The sequence below is a fragment of the Nomascus leucogenys genome, chromosome 16, assembly GCF_006542625.1.
Source record: "Nomascus leucogenys isolate Asia chromosome 16, Asia_NLE_v1, whole genome shotgun sequence".
NCBI lineage: Eukaryota > Metazoa > Chordata > Mammalia > Primates > Hylobatidae > Nomascus > Nomascus leucogenys.
The window spans coordinates 73,337,014-73,355,231 of record NC_044396.1 but is presented as its reverse complement, the minus strand read 5'-3'; the positions used below and the strand labels follow the sequence as shown (position 1 = coordinate 73,355,231).

Genomic DNA, 18,218 nt, shown 5'->3' with positions numbered 1-18,218 from the left:
CTTTTAAATTTATTTCATTGCTTTTAGTTTTCAGAAATTTAATTATGATGTGTCTTGATGCTTCTTCAGATTTATCCTCTTTGGAGCTGTTTTTAGTCTTACCATTTCCATTTCATTCTTTATTATAACACAAATATTTGCTGAGATTTTATTACTCTTTTATGTGTTTAAGAGAATTAGTAACTGCTTGTTGAAACATTTTCATAAGGGGTGCTTTGAAATCCAAGTCAGATAATTTCAACATCTGATTTTTCTATTAAATGTTATTTGATTGTGTTTTCTTATTAGGATTAGATTTTCCTCGTGCTTGATATAATGAGTAATGTCTTGGAACAGTTAAGCTACTATATATGTTAGGGGACTCTGTTAAAATTTTCATTTAGCAGTCAGTCACCCTGTTTTGGTTTAGCACATAAGCCCTGTTCTACTTTGTGAGCTATGTTTCATGACAGCCTGATTTTCAGAGTCTTCTTGGTGCTATTTTGGTCTGCTTGTTTTATCTGGTGCCACTGTGGCTCCTACTGGTCCTTGCTGCTTTAGGAGGTTACTGGAAGTTACTGCTGGTTGGGCTACCTGATGCCTCTAGGTTGAGGAAGGGAGTTTCTGTCCTGCAGGAACAAAGAGCTATTCCCAAGTGGGGTACTTGTTTCTGCTGACTCCCCATACTTGTGGGAGAAGAAAAATGTGTTTCCCAAGCTAGGGACATTTCTTGTGGCATCATGTCCATTGCTGATGCCCCTGGCTACACAGTTCCTCTGGTTTGGGGAAGAGGTGTCAGGTCCAGGAGGAAGAAGCGTGCTTCCCAATGGCTGCTGATTGTCAGTGGAGCTTCCCATTCAGTCTCCTTGCCAGTTCTGCTAGATTCACCTGGTGTAGTTGGCAGAACTTGTATTCAGTAGTGGAAGAAACAGGCCTATCTCAACCACCTTGTGTTGCTATGTCGGTGGTTGTGAAATGTCCCGCCTGTATCACCTTCTGGTATCATTTGGACAATTGCCCAAATTTCATGTTGAAATGTAATCCCTAAAGTGGAAGGTGGGGCCTGGTCAAAGGTGTTTGGGAAATGGGGCAGATCCCTCATGACTAGCTTGGGCCATCCCCTTGGTGATAAGTGAGCTCTTGCTCTAAATTCACAAGGAATTTGGTCATTTAAAAGTGTGTAGCATCTCCCCCTGAACTCTGCTACTTGCTCCAGTTCTCACCGTGTGATGTACCTGCTACCCCTTTGCCTTCTGCCATGAATGGAAGCTTCCTGAGGTCTCCTCAGAAACAGATGCCACTATGCTTCCTGTAAAGCCTGCAGAGCCTTGAGCCAATTAAGCCTATTAAAAATTGCCCAGCCTCAGGTATTTTTTATAGCAATGCAAGAACGGCCTAATACACCTTCCTCTGTTGGGTGTGTGGTTATAGGACACTCTTCTGTGGTGCTGTTCTTCTCGTGCTGGGATCCCTACCCAGACTGTGCTCTCCTTTCCACCTTTGAAAATTCTCCTTTGGTGTCTCTTGCATTATTTTCTGGATTTAGGGTTGTACTTAATGGGGAAAAGCAGAAAGAGACAAGTCTATGCCATCCTGTTAAGACTGGAAGTCTCACCTTCATTTTTAAAAACTTACTTTCACTGATGATACACATTTAGAATTTTATTGATTCTGACCAGAAGTCTGCTGCCATTCTTATCTTTGTCCTCTGTATGTTTAGCATGTCTTTTTTCCTCTGACTAATTTAAGATGGGTTGTTTATAACGAATTTTAAGTAACTTGATAATGATGTGCTTTGGTGTAGTTTTCTTCATGTTGCTTGTGATCGGAATTCATTGAATTTCTTGGATCTGTGGAGTTTTACTTTTCTTCATGCTTCTTGTGATTGAAATTCATTGAATATCTTGGACCTGTGGATTTTTACTTTTCATCGAATTTTGAGAAATTGTGGCCCCCTATTTATTTAAATAATTTTTCTGGTCTCCTCCTCAGTCTCTTTTCTTTTGGGAACTACAATTACATTTTTGAGAGCCTGCTTGCTATTGCCCCACAGTTCACTAATGCTTTGTATTTTTCTTGTGTTTCAGTCTCTACTTGTCTTTGTGTTTCATTTTTGATAGTCTATACTGTCATATCTTTACATTCATTAATCTTTTCCTTATGGTGTCTAAATACTTAATTCCATCCTGTATATCATTCATCTTTGTCACTGTAAATTTTATGTGTAGAATTTCCATTTGCATCTTTTATATCATTCATGTATCTCCTTAACATGTTCATAATTTTCTCTGCTTTCTTAAACATATGAAATGTATTTGGCTGGGTGCGGTGGCTCACGCCTGTAATTCCAGAACTTTGGGAGGCTGAGGTGGGCGGATCATGAGGTCGGGAGATCGAGACCATCCTGGCTAACACAGTGAAACCCCATCTCTACTAAAAATACAAAAAAAAAAAATTAGCTGGGCATGGTGGCAGGTGCCTGTAGTCCCAGCTACTTGGGAGCCTGAGGCAGGAAAATGGCATGAACCTGGGGATGTGGAGCTTACAGTGAGCCCAGATCAGGCCACTGCACTCCAGCCTGGGCAACACAGCAAGACTCCGTCTCAAAAAAAAAAAAAAAAAAAGAAATACATTCACAATAACTGTTTCAATCTCCTTATCCACTAATTTTATAATCTGTATAATTTTGGGGTATGTTTCTTTCAGTTGAATGTTTCTCCTTGCTATGGGTTCTAATTTGTTTTTCTGCTTCTGTGGATATCTAGTCATTTTTACTGATACATTTTACTTTGCTGGGAACTAAGTTTTGCACAAGCTTTTATCTTTCTGAACTTCATTCTAGGACACAGCTAAGTTACTTACAATATTTTATTTATTAGGTAGAAACAGAGCAGCCTTAGGTCCATGACTAATTTTGTCCAAACTACTGAGAACACATTTCTGAGTACCCTATGTGATGCCTATTAATTATAAACGGCTTTTCCACATTACCTACAGAAAACTTGAAATATCCTTGATCCCATTTGGGCTCCAAGGACTGTTTCTTTTAATTTTACCTGTGGTTCTTTCCCCAGTTGTTGGTAGTTTCCTCACACTCAAGCAATGATCAGCACTAAACTGAAGACTCAAATAACTCTGCAAATTTCTGAATCTCTCTCTAGCTCTCTGCAACTCTCTCTTTACTGGTACTCTGCCCTGTGAATTTTAGGTACTTCATCCTGTGCTCTGAACTGTATTTAACCCAAGAAGACTTAATTCCAGTGCCTGTTTGGACACCCCTTCTTCCTGCACTCACTGGAAACTCTCCCATACATTAGACAGATAAGTTAGAGATGGTGGTTGTAGCCTCCCTTAAAGAGGAACAAGAAACTTGCCAAATAAATGGAGTGAACAAACTGCTCGACATTGCACAAATCGCATCTAGGACTTGTGGTTAAATTATCTCACAACAGAGAGGAAGAAGAGCAGAAGGGAAAATACCCAAACTCGTGCAAGTGGAGAAACTCATGATTGGTGTCCTTAGGTTGACCTCTGTTTGTTATGATAGTAGAAGATACACCACTGGATGGGAAGCTGAGATGCTAATGAGTCACATGATATGTGCTAGCATGTACAGTCATTGCATATGTGCACTCAGGAGACCACCCACAACATGCTTAACAGCAATGCCCACTGTCACCCTCTTATGAATAATCATATAAGCTTCCCGTAAAGGAAATTTCCCCAGTGTCAGATGTGGCTGTCTCATTCTCCAGCAGCCTGCTCTGACCCACCTATCAGAGTATATTTTTGCAATAAGCTCCTTCCCCTACTCTTACTTTGGACTTTCAAATTGTTTTGTGCAGCAAAGTCAAGAACCTGGACCAGCCTAAGGGACAACATTAGGGCAATCAGCAGTCACCTTGTTTGTTTCCCTTTTTCCAGGGATCATTGTTCTGTGCAGCTTGCTGTAGGTCTGAAAATCATTCTTTTGTCTATCTTGACTATTTTCATAGTTGTTTAAGATAGAGGAAAAATATAGTTTCAGGTTTTTTTCAACATGGTTGGATCTGGAAGTCCATTATATACGAATGGCATTGTTATGTTAAAAGTTGCATTCTGGTTATTATTTAATTGCTAACAGTAGTTGGTTTCCTTTATTAATAAAATTGACAATGTATTTTCTCTTTAACAGTGTTTTTAATGATGACATAAGATACTCTTGTAAATTGCTAACCATTGTGTCTGATGTTTCAGTAAGAATTAGACTTCATTCTGACACCAATAGGGACTATCTTTGTAATTTGTTGTACACTTAAAAATAACTAAAGTATAATCGGAATGTTTATAACACAAAGAAATGATCCATGTTTGGCCTGGCACAGTGGCTCACGCCTGTAGTCCCAGCACTTTGGGAGGCCGAGGAGGGCGGATCACAAGGTCAGTAGATCGAGACCATCCTGGCTAACGGTGAAACCCCATCTCTACTAACAATACAAATAATTAGCTGGGCGTGGTGGCAGGCACCTGTAGTCCCAGCTACTCGGGAGGCTGAGGCAGGAGAATGGAGGTGTGAACCCAGGAGGCGAAGCTTGCAGTGAGCAGAGATCGTGCCACTGGACTCCAGCCCAGGCGGCAGTGCGAGACTCCGTCTCAAAAAAAAAAAAAAAAAGATCCATGTTTGAGGTGATGAACACCCCAGCCTTGCCTCAAACATGCTTCCACCTGTATGCTTCCATCACTTTGAAGAGGGGCAATCATGGATACTTGTATTGCTATCAGGGAAGAATTCAGAAAGCAACCCGGGGAAGCTGCATGTGAAGTAAGTAATATAAAGATCTATAAGAAATTATGGTGGACGTTTGAAAGTCCACATAATCAAGTGGTTAAGATTGAGCTCTGTTCAAGCAACCCAATAAGCAAATGTTAACTAATGTCAACATTTTTCAGTGTCTGATTATAAATGGGCAAAAAATCTGAATAGATGTTTCTCAATAGAAGACATACAAATGGCAAACAGGTATATGAAAAGGTGCTCAACATCATGGATCATCAGAGAAAGGCAAATCGAAATTATAATAAGATAACATCTCACCCCAGTAAAAATGACTTTTATGTAAAAGATAGACAATAATGAATGCTAGAGAGGATCTTGAGAAAAGGGAACCTTCATATACTGTTGGTAGGAATGTAAATTAGTGCAGCCACTAGAGAGAACAGTATGAATGTTTCTCAAAAAACTAAAAATAAAACTACCATATGATCCAGTAATCCCACTGCTAGGTATAGACCCAAAAGAAAGGAAACAGTATATCAAAGAGATATCTGCAGTGCCCTGTCTATTGCAGCACTGTTCAGAATAGCCAAGACCTAGAAGCAACATAAGTGTACATCAACAGATGAATGGGGCGGAGCGTGGTGGTTCACGTCCGTAATCCTAGCACTTTGGGAGGCCGAGAAGAGCGGATCACGAGGTCAGGAGATCGAGACCATCCTGGCTAACACAGTGACACCCCGTCTCTACTAAAAATACAAAAAATTAACCCAGGCATAGTGGCAGGCGCCTGTAGTCCCAGCTACTCAGGAGGCTAAGGCAGGAGAATGGCGTGAACCCGGGAGGCAGAGCTTGCAGTGAGCCGAGATCTTACCACTATACTCCAGCCTGGGCAACACAGCGAGACTCCATCAAAAAAACGCAACAAAACAGATGAGTGGATATGTAGTACACATGACGTAACGGAGTACCAATCAGCCATTAAAAAGTGAGATCCAGGTGAGGTGCGGTGGTTCACACTTGTAATACCAGCACTTTGGGAGGCCGAGACAGGTAGATCATGAGGTCAGAAGTTCAAGACCAGCCTGACCAACATGGTGAAACCCTGTCTCTACTAAAAATACAAAAATTAGCTGGGCGTGGTGGTGTGCGCCTGTAATCCCAGCTACTTGGGAGGCTGAGGCAGAAGAATCGCTTGAACCTGGGAGGTGGAGGTTGCAGTGAGCCGAGATCGCGCCATTGCACTCCAGCCTGGCAACACAGCGAGACTCTTATCTACAAAAAAAAAAGTGAGATCCTGTCATTTACAACAACATGAAGGAAACTGGATGACATTATGTTCTGTGAGATAAACCAGGAACAGAAAGACAAACTTTGCATGTTCTCACTCATTTGTGGGAGCTAAACATTAAAACAGTTGAACTCATCATGATAGAGAGTACAAGGATGGTTACCAGAGGCTGGGAAGGGTAGTGGGGGCAGTGGAGTGGGAATGGTTAATGGGCATAAAAATATAGTTAGATAAAAATGGGTAAGATCTAGTCTTTGATAGCACAACAGGGTGACTACCTTCAACAATAATTTTTTTGTACATTTTTAAATAACTAAATGAGTGTAATTGGAATGTTTGTAACATAAAGAAGTGATACATATTTGAGGTAATGAATACCCCATTTACCCTGAGTGATTATTATGCATTGTATGCCTGTAACAAAATATCTTATGTACATCATAAATATATACACCTACTATGTACCCATAATTTTCCTTTTAAAGATTGAGCTGTGGAGTCAGATTATGTAGGTCCGTGTTTTACTAGTTGTGTGACTTTGTACAAATTGCTTGATTTCTGTCTCAGTTTTCTCACCTGTAAATAAAAATAGCATTAGTTTCCATTTCATAGGATTGTTTTAACAGTAAGAATTATTATAGTTTCCGTACCTTGAACATTTCTTACACATAGGAAGAGATGAATAAGACGAGACACTCAAGGCTTAGAAAGGTCAAGCAACTCGCCCATGATAACACACTCAGGGAGTGGAGGAAGTGGGCCTTGCACCCAGTTCTATTTGATTCCAAAGCCTGTGTTCTTTTTTATTATTTTAGCAATTTTCAAACCTGAGTAATTAACAGATACCTTTTAAAAGAAACAAAAGTTATGTTTAATACTAGTGTTGCCTTAAATGATTTTTATTAGCATGTTGCTAAAATATGTGCAAATCAAAACCTGCTTATAACTCCTTATGCATGTAAATGACTTAAGCTATAACATTGAAACACATTTACTAATTAAATGCAGATGAAAGATGCAACACAGTAAAATTCAGTTTTCTAACGTTTATTTAACGTGATGGATGTTGTTGTTCTCTTGAAACTAAAAACCACTCACAAATGAACATCATACTCACAGTTAAGGTTCAAATTCTCTTGCGGTCATCATACCCATACATCTGTGTGCCATGAGATCTGCCAATTTTTCCACCACTTTCCTCTGTTCCAACTACTGCAAAACCCTAACATGATGTCATTTGGCCCTCACTTAGCAGAAATTCACTATTCACACGGTAATTCTTCCTCCATTTTTTTTTCACTTAAGCCAATGATAAAGTAGAACTACTTGGATATAACGTACTCAAAAAAAAAAAAAAAAACACTATTAAGATTCCCCCATATAAGGGCAATTGTTGATTTTGAGATTGCCATCGGGTGGTCAAAAATGTGCTTATGTAAATAGTTTTAGTTTACCATTGATATGAAATTCCTAAATTGAAAAATCTCATGAACCTTTGGGAATACGCCTGGGGATCCCCAGAGGACCAAAGATCCTAGTTTAGGAAATTCTGAGTTGTTCTATCTTGGCCTAACTGCTGTCTCTTCCTGCCCGGAAGAAGCTTTAGCTTATTCCACACATGAATTATTAATAAAATAATGCTTGTGTCATGATGCTAAAGTGGAACTGGCTAGAAGGAGGTAAGAAGCAAGACTGAATTACCTTCTCAAACTTTTATTTTTATTTATTTATTTTTTTGGGATGGAGTCTCCCTCTGTTGCCCAGGCTGAGAGTGCAGTGGCACAATCTCGACTCACTGCAACTTCCACCTCCTGGGTTCAAGCGATTCTCCTGCCTCAGCCTCCTGAGTAGCTGGGATTACAGGTGCACACCACCACGCCTGACTAATTTTTGCACTTTTAGTGGAGACGGGGTTTTACCATGTTGGCCAGGCTGGTCTCAAGCTCCTGACCTCAACTGATCCACCTGCCTGGGCCTCGTGAAGTGCTGGGATTACAGGCATGAGCCACCATACCTGGCCTCAAACTTTTATATGACAGAAGGTGACAATGTTATTTCTGAAAACGTAGAGTTAATAATGTTAGAAAGGAATGATTTTCATTTATGGTTTGAGAAAAAGGTAGTCATGAACATGGATGACTCTTATTATTTTTCCCTCACTTCAAGGAGACAATCAATAACTAATGCTTATCTAGCATGTTTTCGTTTACAAAGAGCTTTCCCTCACTTGATTATCTTCCGTCTTTAGCCACACACAGATGAAGACCCTTCTCAAAGCAATAACCACAACCTGGGGGTTGCTGTTTAAATTATGTGTTTAAACTCTAAGTTCTCTACTTTCTGCTGTACACCAAACCATCTTCCACAAAGAATATTGCTGCATGAACTCTCACCTGAGCACAAACAGGAGAAAATGCACCGTATACTCTACTTCATCCTGAGTTTCTCCCTTAAACTAAAAATATTCTTTATTAGGAGGCAAGGATGCCTGCATTTTCACAAAAGTTGTAACAAAATGTTAGGAGCATGGGGCTCTGGCATTACATTCCATGTTCATCATTTACCAGCTCTGTGATGGTGGGAAAGCAATGTAAACACTCTATACTGCAGTATCCTCCTCTGTAAAATAAGGATGATAGTGACCTTCTCATGGATTTATTTTAAAGATTAAATGTGTGCGTGAGGCATGAAATCCTAGGTTACAATCCAAGTATCCAAGTGATGGATACACTAAAAGCCCACACTTCACTCCGATGCAAATATCCGTGTAATACAACTGCACTCATCCCACTAAATATATTTTAAAAATTAAAAAATTAAAAATGTATTCGCACCCCCTCCCCACAAAGAGTTTGCTATCATATCTCTGTGTAGCATTAATATGTTTACTCTTTGTCAGATACTGTCTTTCAAATGTTTTACACATTAAAGCAATTAATCCTCATCTTTGCATTAATCTTTTTTTTCCCCCATTGGACAGATGGGGAAACTAAGGGACAGAGTAATTAAGTGGGTTATCTATACTCACACAGCAGGTAAGTAATGCAGGTGGAATTTGAACCCTGACCCAAAGCCTGTGTTCCAGAGTCTGTGCTTATTGGAAGGCTGTATACTCTCTCCATGATTGTAAGCTGTTATTATTGTAAGGAGAGCAAGAAATTCTCTTTAGTCTTCACATCTTGCCATATTTTCTCAACCCCTGTGGCCACGTTTTCAGAGCTTCATCAGTTCTTTTTTTGAATACTGCAATATCACTCAAACTTCTTACTCTGCCTGTAGGTTGAGCCCCATTTGACGCATTCTCCACATTGCAGTCAGCATGATACATATTAATAGTATAATCACTCATTTTCTCATAACAATGTTTCTGAGGTTAATTATCGTTTTCAAAATACTGCCATGATCTGAGCCCTGCTTTCCTTTCCAACCTCATCCTCTTCCAATTCCTTTCAGGTTAGACATTTTGGAAATCCAGAATATTTGAAATTTCCTAAGTACACCATGCAGTTTTTTTTATGCTTTGAAGTATTTTTTTTTTCTGTTGATTTGATCATGTTTTTATGCATGGCTAAATCCTTTATACCCTTTAAACTCATTGTAAGCATCCTCTTCTACAGAATGTTTTCTGGTATCTTCACTTGTACCTCCTGGATTCTAGATGTGATTATATTCATAATTACTAAGCAAGAACGGTATAGAAAGTATTCTGATTAAAAAAAAAACTGCAGCCAAAGTCATATCAGTTACTATGCAGAACTGTCCTAGGGGGTCATGATATCAAACTTGCTTTGGGCAAATATTAAAGAGCAACTGAACCAAATATGGTCAGAATTCCTGCTGAAGTAATAGCAGTGCTGAGTGACCCCAGCTGTAGCTGCATTCATGTACTAAGAAATTTTTGTATAACACTTTGTGATCAGCAAAGCTCAGTAGATGCTTTCCTAAGACCTCCCCACCATTTTCTTCTCCCTCCCAACCCCTATTTCTTGTTATTAAGCTCATGTTTGTCAAGAAAAATTTGGCCTCTGTGTATCTGATTCACTTACACTTGACTCATCAAAATATTTTGTAAGAGAGGTTTGAAGTCCAAGAAGCCTCTTGAGCCTCCTTTGTGGATCTTTAAGACATTCTTTTCTGAGAACCAAGAGGTTGTTTCTGGCCAAATCCGAGTAAATGGAAACTCCAAATGACTTAGAACTGTTAAAGGGGTCAAAATATATGCATGAACATGCTCCCCTGTCCTTAGGTGATGTATCCATGCACAAAGAAGGTTTTCAATTTCCCTTGAAGGTAAAGTTGAGGAAGTGAGTAGTTGCATAACATGACCCAAGAAACCCTGCTTAAAATATTACATATTTCCCTGCGCCCTACTGGGATTTCCTTGTCCTTGGTGTCTCTGACATTTCAAAATCAGAAGGCACCACCTTCCAGACAACAGCTAATCTGAATTAAGGATTTCTGTCAGAATGACACTTGGCTTACTGCCAGCTAAGGTAGATCAGAGTCTTTCCTGCCAAGCCACCTGGATTCCTGTTTCCCGGCTGCACCAAGTAGACAGGCCCAGTGTATGCAGGAGTAAGCGAGCCTTAGAAAAGATAATGCAATCCATGTGTCCCACCATAAATATCTCTGTTTTTACTACATGGCCGCAAGTCATTTATTCAAAGATTGCAAATTTTATTTTAAAAGTACAACAAATAGTTCATTGTACAACTGACTTGGGCCCTTAATTAGAAACTGCAGTACTTCACTCATTGTATATAATACTATAATGGCCCTTTTCTTCCATTATCCAAATGTTGTAGCTAATTTATCTTGTAAGATTGCTTATGCAGTCCAAAGTACTGTGACTGTACAACTGACTGAATATAGACAATTATAGTCTCATTTGAGAAAAGAGTTTTCAAGAGCATTTCATTAATAGTTCTTCTTGGCCACTTCCTCTACTCCGTACCAAACCACAGGATGTCCTAATTTGAAAACCTACCGCAGCAAGAACAAAGCCCCTGTCTGGTAACTAAATGCTCTTGGAGGCTTCTTTTTTTGGAAACTCATTATCAGTTCTCTGCCACTGCAAGTCACTAGAGGAAAATTATCTCATTGTTTCAAAGCCAAAGAAATGGAATCCTCACCTCTTTAGACGTGTTGACACCACAACATCCTGATTTATCAGTTCTGAGCCTTATTACCTTCTTGTACCATTTACTAACCCTTAAAAGAGAAAGATATGGCCACATATTCTCTGCCCTTAAATATCTGAAGAACTAGAAACTCAGTTACCTAATGCCAAACAGCTGCATTTGTGATGTTTCCCTTCTTTATTGCATTTTCAGCCAGATGTTTGGAATCACATAGACAATAAGACAATACTTAATATTTGTAAAAAGAGTCTCAAAATATCATGACTCTTCAGATTAGGACCATGAGAAGGCAAAGACATAGAAAGATATAATTGGAGCTTATACAATCAAGAAGGGTCTAAACAAGTTGAATATAAACTCATTCATAACTTTTCAGAATACCAGAAACATTGTCTGAAATTTGAGAGGGACTTCAAGCTACAAACAAAAGGACAACTCAGTTGAGAACAAACATGTGGAACTTGTTACCCCAGAGGTACAAAATGAAGATACACATACTAATTCGAAAATATTCATGTACGTTCACAGATGATTGACAGAGATATTAAAGGTAATGAAAATATTTTGGATACATTGCTAACTTTTTAACTTCGGTGTCAGAGAGGACAGTTCTGACTTTTAGCACACTTTCTGTATCCATACACAGTTTGTATCCATATGCTGGGTTGGTTGAAATCAGTGTGGCAATTGCTACTTGCATAGTATCTGCTTATAATTATTTGTTAAATGAATACTAATATTTAAAGTACATAAACTCTTGCATATGCATCCTTATTTTATCCTTTTTATAATCCTTTGATATTGAAAATGAAGAAGGTTGCCAAGAAAACTGAAATGGAGGTAATATGTGTAGTGAGGGACCATGGGAGAATAATTACAAATTCAAATTCTGGAGTCAGATCTGTTCAGAATCCCAGCTCTACAAATCACAAGGTTTAGCACTTTACACAAGTAAACTAAACCCTCCAAACCTTAGTTTCTTGATATGTAAAGTGAGACTAATGATGAAGTCTACATCTAAGGGTGTCTGTGAGAATTAATGAGATATCTTATATAAAGTTTACTTACAAGTGCCCGGCACATGGCAAATGTTCAACAATTGCTCTTTAGAGTTAAGAAAAAAATTTGTTTGTCAGTATATTATGTTGTCTAATTATCCTACAATACATAGCTGGTTCATTCTAGTACTGAGGATCAAACAGCATTCTTCTGACTAAGACTTATGTTCTTTCCATGTGCAGGGTGAATGCTATTTGGTCAAAGACAAGTAGACTAAGTAGGCTAAGAGTAGACTAAGAAGAAAGAAGCCTGGCTTTTGGGGTCTGAATGAGTTGTCCCATACAATCACAAATATAAAGTCTATAACTCATTAAGTATTGTGTATTTTAAATAGGGTTTTGTTTTCTTTATGATAAACATAGCCAATTTATTTTTGATTAATGGAAGTCAGCTATGTTTGAATTTACAAGCTCACCACGATTTTCTTGGCAATGCCTGCCATTTATTAAATAGAGTCTATCCACAGTTATTAGTAATAACAAATATTTGCATTTATATTAGATGTTTTGTGTTTAGAAGAGGATTAGACCAAATGATCTGGAGGAAGCATAATAGAAATGTTCCTTAATATCTATTCTTTAATGAGGCTTACATTGCCAAACAAGTTTAGCATGGGAAGTAATTAAGGTTCTTTCCAAGAAGTTTTACAAAATAAGCTAGGCAGAATGTTTAAATAATAGAAGAAAAGATCTTCAATAACATTCTCTTCAGTAAAAAGCCGTCACCAAGAAATATTTTATCTACAACATAAATATTTGCTATCTATAAGCGTAGACTGTGTTTAGCCACAATTGATTTAATATTTCCTTCCCTCTCAATACAAAGTAAATAAGGTGATTGCGTAGTGCTGGGCAACTTGATCCCAGTTGCTTTTCTTATCTTCACTCCTACCACCTCCTTCTCTGCCACAACCATAAGCACAGGACATGTATCCAGTGGTATAAAGCAAAAGATAATATTACAGGGAAATCAAAAGTGGGAACTGTGTCAGTTAATTCTTGCTGTGTCGCGATCACCCCAAAACATTTTGACTTAAACAACAAAATATGTTATTTTTGATAATTCTGAGTCAGCTGAGCAGTTCTAGTCTGGGCCCACTTAACTGCTCAGCTGGGTCAGAATGTCATTACTCCTAGGTCTGGTGGTTGATTCCATATCAGTGGTAAAAGGCCATATGTCTCCCATTATCTCACAGCGTTGCCCAGTCTTGTTCACTTGGTGATGGTTGCAGTATTCCCAAGAGCAACAACCAGACAATTTCTGAAAAACAAGTGATTTTCTAGGCTTTATTTGTGTCACATTGTTCATTGTCCTGTTGGTCAAATAGGTCATAAAAGCAAGGTCAGATTTGAGAAGTGGTTAAATAAACTTCAACTCGTAGTGAGTTGCAAGGCCTCAATGCAAAGAATGGAAAATTGAGAGATGTGAAGAGTTGAAGTGATGTTTCCTTCCTACCACAGATAATCTATGACACTGTTCTATGAGAATTCTCTACCAGAGGTTTTCCTATACTTTATGAAGAAACTCCAAAATCTTTATTTCATTCTTTTAAAAATTCTCTGAGGAAGGTCAGCAATGAAGACATGTATTTAAATTCTTTTTTTTTTTAAGATTGACATGTGATTAATTTTCTGAAGACAACTAGATTCTGGCCATGACAAGGGGCTTCTGGGATGAAAAGCTGGGACCACAGAGGGCCAGGGGGGAATGTGGGAATGAGACCAAAAACACCAATAGAACCAAGAATCAGTGAGGACAGAGCAAGAGAGAAAGAAGGGTCAGAGAGCAGGCAATATGGCCTCCAAGAAGTTCAGGTGCAGAATGAAGGACATCAGGAGAATATCTGTCCATTAACCTGCCTGGAGCCCTCTTCGTATTCTCCTAGACACCTGAAACTATTCTGCAGTGTTTTTCTTTATTTTTTTTATTCTACTTTAAGTTTTAGGGTACATGTGCACAACGTGCAGGTTTGTTACATATGTATACATGTGCCATGTCGGTGTGCTGCACCCATTAACTCGTCATTTACATTAGGTATATCCTAATGCTATCCCTCCCCACTCCCCTCACCCCACAACAGGCCCCAGTGTGTGATGTTCCCCTTCCTGTGTCCATGTGTTCTCATTGTTCAATTCCCACCAATGAGTGAGAACATGTGGTGTTTGGTTTTTTGTCCTTGTAATAGTTTGCTGAGAATGATGGTTTCCAGCTTCATCCATGTCCCTACAAAGAACATGAACTCATCATTTTTTATGGCTGCATAGTATTCCATGGTGGAAATGTTTTTAAATTCTAACCCTTATACAAATTAGTTCCATGACTTTGGTCCAGTCTTTTAACATTTCATAATAGGTCGAATTAAATTATAACAGCTTCTATGTCATGGCACTGCTAAGAGAATGAAATTAGATAAAGTCATGTAAATTATTTATTAAAAATTCAAAATATTAGCTTTAAGCTTTAATTTATTCATTTAAAAATAATATTTGAGCACTTATTACATTCCTATTAATATAGGATATTTCTAAGAAGCAGTTAAGAGAACCATATTGAGCCAAATTATCTGCACCTTATTCTACCTTTTATTTTGGAGTAAGTTATTTACTGTTTTGAATACTCTGATTTTTCCACACCTGTGAAATAAGCATAAAAATAATTATATCTACCTCATAAAATTGCTGGGAGAATTACATACAAATACCTAGATAAATGTCTGGCACATCATCAATGTCCAACAAATGATAACAATTATTATTATGTCACAGCACTGGAGTAGACATTAGATATATTAAAAATTCATTAAATGTGGCCTCATGTATATTACAGTATATTAGAGGAGTAAGACACTGAAAAGCGAATAGGTCAATAAATAAAAAGTACAAATTGTGATGAGTGCAATGAAAGAAAATAATACAGTGACAAAGTAACATAGAAATGAACTTCTGATCAAGTGGTAGCAGCAGTTCTCTCTGCAGAAATGATATACAAACTGGAAATTTAAGAATTCAAGAAATTTGAGATTTTTCAGAAAAGAAAAATTATGGTCAGAGGGGTAAAGCAACTTGCTCCAGGTTGTACAAGGGAGATGTCAACAGCCCGGAAAGATTCTAAGCAATAATACAAACTCTGCAAACCTTCCTGGTCCATGAGGACAGACGTTGCTGAAGTGAGTGAGCCTGACAGTCTCTCAGGATGTGAACTCCTCTCCTCTGTGTATTGCCCTCCTATTCAACTAACCCTATTTAGGAAATCTTTAACCTGATGACCAAACACAACACAACAAAACAAAAAAACAAAACAACCAAACAACAACAACAACAAAAAAACAACTCCTTGATTCTGGCTTTTGAAATTAAAAGCCAGTAATTATGTATTTTGTTTTGGTTCACAGTTCTACCATGTAAAATTTAAAAATATTCTTCAGACAAACATCACAGGCCAGGATAGCTTTTGATTGCCTTTTTAATTATAAATGCAATATTCTGTGATGTTTGTCTGAAGAACATTTTGAAATTTAGTTATTTTGTAATATCCTGTGGGATCGATCTTTTTTCTTTTTTTTTGAGACGGAATCTAGGTCTCCTCACCCAGGCTGGAGTGCAGTGGCGTGATCTTGGCTCACTGCCACTGCCTCCTGGATTCAAACAATTCTCCTGCCTCAGCCTCCTGAGCAGCTAGGATTACAGGCAAGCGCCCTCACGCCTGGCTAATTTTTGTATTTTTAGTAGAGACGGATCTAACTTTTTGTACTTTTAGTAGAGAAGAGGTTTCACCATGTTGGCCAGGCTGGTCTCGAACTCTTAGCCTCAAGTGATTGCCCAACTGGGCCTCCCAAAGTGCTGGGATTACAGGCGAGAGCCACTGCACCCAGCCCGGTGGGATCTTGGAACAAAAAAATAACATTAGGTAAAAACTAAGGAAACTTGAATAAAAGATTAACTTTAGCTAATAATAATGTATTGATAATCGTTCAATACTTGTAGCAAATTTACCTATTAACATGGATGTTAATATCAGGGAAAATTGGCTGTGGGTTATATAACTCTCTGTACTATCTTCTTAATTTTTCTATAAATTAAAATTTTCCCAAAATAAAAAAATTATTTTTGAAAAACAGGAAAGTATTTTTTAACCAAACAATAGTGAAAACACACATCAAAATTTTGGGGCCTGGAGTGGTGGCTCACGCCTATAATCCCAGCACTTTGGGAGGCTGAGGTGGCTGGATGACTTGAGGTCAGGAGTTCGAGACCAGCCTGGCCAATATAGTGAAACCCCATCTCTACTAAAAATACAAAAATTAGCTGGACATGGTAGTGCTCACCTGTAATTTGGAGGGTGAGGCAGGAGAATCACTTGAACCCAAGAGGCGGAGGTTGCAGTGAGCTGAGATCACACCGCTGCACTTCAGCCTGGATGACAGAGTGAGACTCCATCTCAAAAAAAAAAAAAAAGAAAAAAATTGTGGAATGTAGCTAGCTAAAGCAGTATTTAAAAGGAAGGAACCATATAGCTTTACAAACTTTTTAAAATAGAAATATCTAAAATCAAAGACTTAAGATTCCACCCTAAGAAGCTAGAATTTAAAAAAAGGAGAATAACTCAAGACAAGTAGAAGCAAGAAACTTATAAAGACAATAGCAAAAATCAATGAAAAAGAAAAGTCGGGACAAGTGCGGGGGCTCATGCCTGTAATCCCAGCACTTTGGGAGGCTAAAGTGGGTGAATCACCTGAGGTCAGGAGTTCAAGACAAGCCTGGCCAAAATGGCGAAACCCTGTCTCTACTAAAACTACAAAAATTAGCCTGGCATGGTGGTGGGCGCCTATAATCCCAGCTACTTGGGAGGCTGAGGCAGGAGAATTGTTTGCACCTGGGACATAGAGGTTGCAGTGAGCCGAGATAGTGCTACTGCACTCCAGCCTGGGTGACAGAGTGAGACTCTGTCTTGGAAAAAAAAAAAAAAAGAAAAGAAAAAAAAAGAAAATTCATATAATAGAGAAAATTAACAAACTCGGCTGAACTCTCCTATCTTGTTTGTGGAAATATAAAATGAAGCAACCTCTTTGGGAAAAGATCTGGCTATTTTTATTTGTGTTAAGTATACACCTACCCTATAACTAAAACATTTTACTCCTAAATAGTTCCTCAAAAAATGCGAAATACATTTTCACAAAAAAGATTTGTAAAAAAAGTGTTCATTTCAATTTTATCATAGCCAAAAACTAGAAATGGCCTAAGTGCCAATTAATAGGTTAATGAATATAATGAATTATCACTAGGTAATGAGAAAGAATGGACTCAGGATACACACAATCTATGTTTCCATGTATTATCTCCTTCAATCTTCATAACAACTCTATGATGTATTATTATACCCCGCTATTTGAGATACGAGGAACAGAACCACAGAGTTGTTTAACTTGGTGAGGTAGCTAGTGAGGGGTACCAGGACTCAAATAACTGGTGGTGTAGTGCAAAATGCTTGCTGTTAAGCAATATATTATACTTCCCTATGTTCACCTAAAACAATCAAATGCATGGAGTGGGTGTAGTATGAAATGTGTATCTTGGAAAACTGTGTTATAAAATTTCCATCTACACATTGCTTCCAAGCAATCATAAATGCAGGGTGAAGACAATTCTGCAGAATAGAACCTTACTTGCTCATAAACGCACAGACCTATTTAGCCAAGGAAATGCTTAAGAAAGATTGAAATACTGTCAGTTGTTTTAACTTTGCTGCTACAACTACCAGAAAAAGACTGCAGGAAGAAGATGTGCTGGCGAATTGGTGGGTTAGATATCAGAAGGCCCAAGTTCTTACACCAGCATTGTGACAAGGTATCCAAGAAAGAGAAGACATATCACCTCTCTGGACTGCATCAATTGATTAAGGAGGCTGGACCTAATGAGCTTAAACTTTCCATTAAATTAGATTTTGTGTCTGTCTTCCTAATAGATGGAATCCTACTTAAATTTTTAAAAAATTGTTA

At 38.3% G+C, this 18,218-nt stretch overlaps 1 pseudogene; it reads left to right on the top strand.

Annotated features, from left to right (window-relative positions):
• The first annotated feature begins 4,717 nt into the window (after positions 1–4,717).
• Positions 4,718–18,218, top strand: part of LOC115830645 — a 32,815-nt pseudogene continuing 19,314 nt past the window's right edge.